This window comes from Porites lutea, chromosome 2 (assembly GCF_958299795.1).
Source record: "Porites lutea chromosome 2, jaPorLute2.1, whole genome shotgun sequence".
Lineage (NCBI taxonomy): Eukaryota > Metazoa > Cnidaria > Anthozoa > Scleractinia > Poritidae > Porites > Porites lutea.
This window is the reverse complement of record NC_133202.1, coordinates 34610658-34618883: the sequence shown is the minus strand read 5'-3', so window position 1 is coordinate 34618883 and position 8226 is coordinate 34610658.

Genomic DNA, 8226 nt, shown 5'->3' with positions numbered 1-8226 from the left:
AGGCCTTTCCAGATTCTGCTCGGCAACTTTTTGGCAACTTTTAGGATTTTGAGCAACTTTTTTGTCAAAGAGCATCTTCTAGCAACTTCTTTTCGGAAAACTAGCACTTTTTTTGATAACTTTTGGGCTATTTTGGGCAAAATGCTGAATAACCCCTTTTCTTAAATCAACAAGCTAAAATTCTCTTGGTTAAAATTCTTAACATCTTTCTAGTAAAACTCATATTTTTACCCTTTGAAAGGGTATCATGTGGAGGTGGTAATTAATTTGGGTGAATTTGGGTAGCCTCAACCTCGTTCCCAGGGCTTCCCTTCTCGTGAGGGGCGCCCCCAACGAGAAGGGAAAAGCCCCGGGAACGGAACCTGTGGACTGTGTGTAAACAAAATGGCGGACGACACGTTGTCTTCCGAAGACGAAGCAGCTTTTCGTTTCTGGTAGATCCAGACTGTGAATCTGTGATTACATTGTTAATTGTTATCGCGCGAAAACAACAGTTAGCTAGATTTGTAAACCAGATTGTTAAACTTACTGTCTAACTTTCTGTAACTAGCCACTTAGATTCAACTAAAGGTTGCCTAATTTGTTGTAACTAGTTACTTAGTTGTACCTTAATGTTGGTTACAAAGCAATTGTTACTAAAATTAGACATGCTGTCTTAAAAATACTCGAGCAACTTTACAAAATTTTTGAGCAACTTTTGAGCAACTTTTTGGTATATTTCTCAGCAACTTTTTAGCTTTTTCGGAGCAGAATCTGGAAAGGCCTATTCGTATACGTCAGAAAGCTGACTTTCCAACATATTCTTCGGGGGGCGTTCTTAAAGACACCCTAACCGCTTATAGGAAAGAACACAATACCACCACAGTGCTATTGGCCATGAGCAAGATACTATAAAAGCTGAGAAAGGTCTAGAAACAACGTCTTAAATAAACTCTGAAAATTCCACTGCCCACTAGCAGAACACTTTTAACACTTTAACTTCCACCCAACAAAGCAAAAATGTTTAGGGCCATGTTTATCATCCATCATTGTTGCAACTATATTAAGAAATACTTTTATTTCCTTTCTCTTGAAACACGATATCTTTATATGCGTGTTATAATATTTTTTTTAAAGTTCATATTGCTCATGTTTTTCGCGCTGTTAAGTTATTTATAACTATCGATCTATCTCGTCATGAGATTATCAAAAAAACAACCGTGAGCCGTGAGGCTTGAGATCTGTAAAGGCCGGGGTAGCCGGGACACACTAGCCGACTAGTCGCTGCGACGCTGCGACACGTCGCGGGGACAAGTCGCCGCAACAATTCGCCTTGTGTGACACGGTTAATTTTATGAAAATCATTGTCGCTGCGGCAAAATTTTGTCGCCGCGATCAGTCGCACTAATCGCGGCGACAAAATTAGCGAAAGCAGCGTTGTCGCACCGTGTGTACACTTCCGGCAACAAGTCGCTGCGACAAAATATAAATGAAACAATGAGAGAACATCATATGGTCAGCCATGTTGAATTAGAAAGCTAGTTCACATTCCTCTTCACACGAGATTATAGCCTGCGTAGCAAGCGTTTCTGTGCGCTTTAGCAGAAAAGAACGAGAGTCAAGGACCGCGTAGCCTGCATGGCAGGCGCAAAAAGGGGAGGGGAGGGGGAGAAAAGCACCTACCCCTTTCGACGCCTGCTACGCAGGCTGAAGACCGCGAGAAAAGTGGCGCAAGTAAAAGAGCGGGTCTCGTTTCATTTCTCGCGCGGCCAAAACCGAAAGTCCCCTTCCTAGGTTTTTCTTTGCTCCGAAACTAAACGGAAACGCTTGCTACGCAGGCTAACGAGATTACTGCGTGTGCACCGAACAGACGTCGTGTCGCAGCGACTTGTTTTGCAAGTAGTACACACGGAGCAACTTGTCGCTGAGACCTGTCGCTGCGACTTGTCGCCTAGTGTGTCCCGGCCTTCAAAGACATTTCATAAACAAAGCACTTCTGAACATTTAGGCGAGATCCCTCAACGGGTTGTGATTTCGGGCTAAAACCGGAAGACGTCTGTTTTATGTCCTTTCTAGAAAAGGAAATCAGCCAGAAGGGCAATAGAAAGCAGGAGGGGAGGATTTTTTTAAAAATCAGAATATTCTCGAAATCAATTTACACTACGGTTCTCGGAAAGATCGAATTTTTGGGTGAAAATATCAATTGCGGGGTCATCACCTATATCCTGTTTATTTTAGTCTTGTGACTCACTCTTAAAATACTGGTTATTTATTGTAATTGTGTTTAAAGCTATACATACAAACGAAGCTGAAGCCAGATGGCAAAGAGAATAAAACGCTATTACAAGCTGGTCGTGTTTTGGTTCTGCATTGCTACAGGTATGTAATAAGTAAGCTAAAGTTGCTGTCATATGTGAATTTAAGTCTTTAAAACGAATAGGATTGCTAACTGGTAGGTAAACAACTGTCTTTACTCGAAATTATTAAGAACGGCCGCCGATCTTTCACGGAAATATTAAGTCATGTATCCAACCTGACTTAGTGTGTGCCAAACTTTGAGGAAACTTGAAAATTGTCACCGATTGTCAAGCTGATTCCAACCACGGAGATTGAATTGTTTCGATGAAATTGCCCCTAATGCAACTTATGAATTTTCAAATGGTGGTATCGATATTCCAGTTCGTGGATTGATTTACAATGAAGTTCAAGAAAACAAAACTTTTCCCGGAAAATTAAGATGACTAGGTTAGCCTTTGATTCCTAGACATGTCTGAGCAATTTTCATTTTAACTTACTAGTACAACCAGCGTTTCATTCAAAATTGATCAATTACCAAACTGAAATCGTGCAGTGGAATTTTGCGAATTTTCTGAAAGCACCCTACAATGTCGAAACCCTACTCAAAACAAAGTTTTCAGTAAATTAAGAACACAGATTTCGTGGAAAGAAACAGAGGCCGAAAACAATATTGGACTAATGCAAAAAGCTGTATCACAACTGCTATAACAGAAACTTCAAGCGCTTGGATGACTTATTCAGCCTTTCATTGCCGAAGAAAAAGAATTAGTATATAATTTGCGTAGGAGAAGGTGTCACCTTCCTCAGATAAAAACGGAGAGATACAAGAAAACTTTTGTAAATAGACTTGTTTTTAAATATAATTTAGCTTAGTATTATTCTATCTTATATTACTATTGTATTTTATCGTGTATCTTTTAATACATTTTCACGGTAACTTAGAATATGTATTTTTATCCTTTGATTGAATAAAGACTATTATTATTAAACGGATTGCAGCTGGAGTCTAAAAATTTGCTTTTAATGAACAAACTAGCATAAATCGTAGATTATAGTGCGTCGCCTCCGGGCCTCCCATACATTACCTATACGGGTATGTGCCGCGCAACAGGGTCGTGATTTTGGTATCCATTTCAGAGGCGTTTTCTAGAACGGGGTATAAAAAATTGTGGATCACGGCTTTATCTTCTGCTTAAAATTGTTGCTGATTATGAAGAAGCATTTATTTTATGTACAAGTCGAACAAATAAAGAAATATCTTTTTAAAAAACAGGGCTATTTCAATTGACAAACTTTCTAGAACGGAGTATAAAAAATTGGCCCATTTCTAGAACGGGGTATCAGTTTTAGGGCGAATTTCTAGAACGGGGTATAAAAAATTGGCCATTTCTAGAACAGGGTATCAATTTTAGAGGAATTTTTGTTTTAGAACGGGGTGCCAATTTGGAGTCCCGGGCGGCACATACCCACCCAAAAAATACCCAAGTGGCTCCCCCCGGGGGCCATAGGAACTGTAGAGAGACTTTAGAGACTTTATTTTATGAGGGTAACACGTGACAGTAACTAACATTACTGATGAACTTGTGGGGTATGGGGAGTTGATTTCTCACTCTAAATAATTACTTGTGGACGAAATCCTGTGGTGTTTTCATTGAAATGAAACTTCTGATTCTTTCTCTATTCGTTAGCAATTATCCTTTCAAATTTTAGAAAAAGCGACCGATCCGCGAATATTTTAAGGTTTTGTTTTAGCAACGTGACGAAAGGTAAACAGATTACGGGTAAGTTTGGGCCTTGCGTTACGCAATGATAGATGTCAAACAGATTCTTTTCACAAAATTCCTCCGAATTGCAAAGTATCCTCTCAGAAAACAAGAACATCATTCTAAAAGCTTATCCCACGCAAAAAGTAGGTTCTGGGGGTAATTTTGAGAGTGGAAAACACGTCTCCGACCGAAGGTTTGATCACGCCACGTAGAATACTAATATGATCACACAACAACTGAGACGCTAACCTTTATTTATATGAGACATTGGTGTCACCAGCTCGATTTTGATTGGCTATAAGAACGCAGATAATTCATGCTTGCTTTGTTTCTCTTACGTCATACCTACAGACAATAGTTTTATGCATGCAGAAGTGACGTCACCTAACACACTAACCAGCAGTTTGATCAGTTTTGTCTCTGGGGTTTTGTCATGGCGGAGCTCAGCTCAGGAAAATTGCATGATAAAACAATTACTGGATTCAGTTTTCGCATGATAGCGATGATTATCAAGGCCTCAGTTTGTGTTATCCGCCTCAGCCTTTGGCTTTGGCAGGTATCACAAACTTTGGCCTTGATAATTATCGCTACCATGCTCAACCTCATCCAATAGTTGTTTATTATTTGACGTGGATACCCTTCACAATTGCCATATAAGCCATCCAGATGTCTTCGCTTGGCTCTAAAGAAGCTCTCTATATAATTCCCTGTTTTTCACCCTCCAGCATGGACGCCATTTCGGTCTCGCTCGACGGTGATCTTCGGCAAATCAGAGAATGATATCATTTCAACCGATGCCGATAAAAACTGGCCAGTGATTGGCTAATTGCCATATCTCGTTCCTGACCAAGTTTCGTGTCAATCAGAAATGCCTCCGATTTTTCCAACCTCGTTTCCAGGGTTTCCCTTATCGTTGAGAAAGGGAGGCAGAGAAGAGAGACCCTGGAAACGAGGTTGCGATTTGTCCCCGAATGATTAATCGGCATATGTTATTGTGACGTTTCAAAATGGCGAAAAACAACCGCTCGGCATGCTGGATGCTATTGAGACGCGAAGATTTGGAACCGACTGACGACCTCTTTTCTCGAGTTCTCACGCTTGGAACATGAACACAAACAGAACTCCCAACCACTCACTTAGGAAGCGTCTCCTACGTCGACGCAATAAAGAAGCCTCGCCTGTGATCTGTTCTGTGTAAAGCACGCAGGAAGAGAATAGAGCACCGAGTGTAGGGGAAACACGAGACGCAGTGGCGAGGATCCACAAGATTGTCGGAACTATCGACCAACAACTGTCCTTCCAGTGGTTAGTAAGGTGATCGAGCAGCTACTTAGCGACCAGATTTCTAAGCAATTCGACAGCCGTCTGGATCCCCGAATTACGGCATATCGTAAACGCCACAGTTGTGAAACAACATTGATAAGTCTTATTGAAGCGTGGAAATCAGCACGTGATAACCAGCAAATTGTTAAAATCTTATCTACCGACTTGAGTAAGGCTTTTGATTCGCTTCATCCGTCCTTAATGATCAGCAAATTAAAAGCGTATGGTTTTAATGACGAACTATGTGATCTACTTCGATCTTACCTGTGTAATCGATTGAACCGAGTGAAACTGGGAGCTTTCAGAAGTGAATGGAAGCGTACAGATAGGGGTTGTCCACAAGGATCGGCCCTTGGCCCATTGTTATGGAACATCTTTCAAAACGATCTGACATACGTAATAACTTCGCATCTCTCTATATACGCGGATGACCATCAAATGTTTGAAATAGCGGGGAACCTGAAAATGGCTGACACCAATCTTATGAGGAATGCCAATAGGGCCTCCGAATGGTACGCTAGCAATCTGCTACAAGGAAACCTGAGCAAATATCAAACTATGACTTTAAAGCATAACAAAACAGAAAGTGACACTCCATTACACTTTCAAGGAAACACCATCGAATCCTCTGACTGTCTTAAGTTGCTAGGGGTCACCATAGATGAACAGTTGAATTTTAACACTCACATTAATGAAATATGTAAGAAGGCGAGTCAAAGAGTAGGTGTAATGTTAAGGCTTAAAAAACTTGTCCCTACCAATGTTAAATTAACTCTGTATAAATCAGCCATATTGCCTTACTTAACCTATTGCCACCTGACTTGGCATTTCTGTAGTGCTACCGACAAACGAAAGCTTGAACGGGTCCAAGAAAGAGCACTACGCGCAGTTTTCCTAGATAAGCAATCAAGCTACCAAGCATTGCTGGACAAAAGTGACCTAACGACTCTTCAGAACAGAAGACTGCAAGATATTGCTATCCTTATGTATAAGGTGAAACACAAACTATGCCCCATCAAAATATCCGAGCTATTTCACGCGCATTGCTCACCCTACAACTTGAGGACGGCAGAGTTCGCCATTCCCAGATTTAGGACCAGTAAATATGGTAAACACTCGCTCACCTACCTGGGACCAAAGTTGTGGAATAAGCTGCCAAGCGAAATCAGAACTCTCCCATCATTATTTAGTTTCAAAAATTGTATTCGTAAATTTGATCTAGGTGTAATGATAGACGACGACAATTGCTCCAATTGCGTCCTTTGTAATTCTTAATCTTTATAAATCAATTATTTCATTAGTTGATAGTTAGTAGGTTTTTTAACTATATTATATTGTTAGGTAACTATAATTGCACCCTTTGTAATTCTTAATCCTTTGTAATTCTTAATCTTTTTAAATCAATTGTTTCATTAGTAGATAGTTAGTAGGATTTTAACTATATTATATTGTTAGGTAACTATATTATATTGTTAGGTGTCCCCAATTAGCAGAGGGGTTCTTAACCCCATCGGCTAGACATTCCAAGACACATTAATAAAGTTTATGTATGTGTTTTCCCTACTTCTTGAGTGCTCTGTCCGCTTCCTGCGTGCTTTACAACAGAACAGATTACAGGCGATGCTTCTTTATTTGTTTTATGATAAAGAATTGATTAATTTCATCACGTATTGGGCTAAAATATTTTCGCTAAACTTTATTGTCCAAATCATGTGAGTGGCGTCGGTCGTTCATCACGGCTGTACTCTCATAAAGCACGCTGTTTTAACCATTCAGAGTGCGCGTTATATCGAAACTTTACAATAAATGTAAGCTATTTTCTCTGCCAAAGCATTCTGTAACTTCCAAGAAGGCCAACATAATGGATGACAGACACTACAGAATTCGAGGGTACAGCCGATCCGATCCAGTGTTACTGCAGCAACAACACGGCTTGATTTATCGCAAGAAACAAACCCGAAAAAAGAAACAAAAAAGTGTCTTTAATTTACTTAAGTGGGATAATCAACCGACTTTCTAGTAACTTGATAAATCTGAACGCTGGAAAAATGAAACATTCTTTCTTTCTGCCTAATTTGAGAGAAATACTTGAAAATTAAGGGAGGGCAGAAGACATCATTTCGTTGTACTCCACAAGACACCCACCCTGCCAGCAGGGCCTCCCTAAAATTCGCCAAAGAGCGAACAAGAAGAGGCTCGGCAGAAATAGTGTCGAGTCTTTTACAGTGCAACAAGCCTTACCGTGGTCACCCAACAAACTTTCACATTTGACAACCTACGTGTAAATACAAGGAAGGGTTACGTTTTTACAAACGTTGGCCGTGTAGCACTTATATTTCAACAGACTTAACTGATTAGAGTGTAATGCGAAGTGTAACTCTTCCTTATACTTGTACATGTTCATTGCCGTAACATCCTCAGTTCCCGCGGCCGGCTCCCGTCTGACCTTGTAGCTCAGTCGGTAGAGCAGCGGTGATCTAACCCGAAGGTCGTGGGTTCATCAAGGCGACCGTTGCTGCGTGGGGTGCCTCAGGGGTCTGTACTGGGCCCACTGCTGTACCTTGTCTACACTGCGCCGATTGCTGATATCGTCAAAAAGCATGACTTATTATACCATCTGTACGCTGATGACAAGCAACCATATATTTCCAATTGTTGTGCTGATCTTGATGAGGCAAAGTTGCGTATTGAGTGCTGTGTTGAAGAAATCGACCACTGGATGTGCAAAAACCTATTGAAACTTAACCAAGATAAAACTTAACTTGTTGTTATTAGCTCCAAATTTCGAAATAGACCAACTCTTGAATATGTTCGGGTCGGTGATGAGTTCATTGCTCCTAATTTGTATGTACGTAACTTA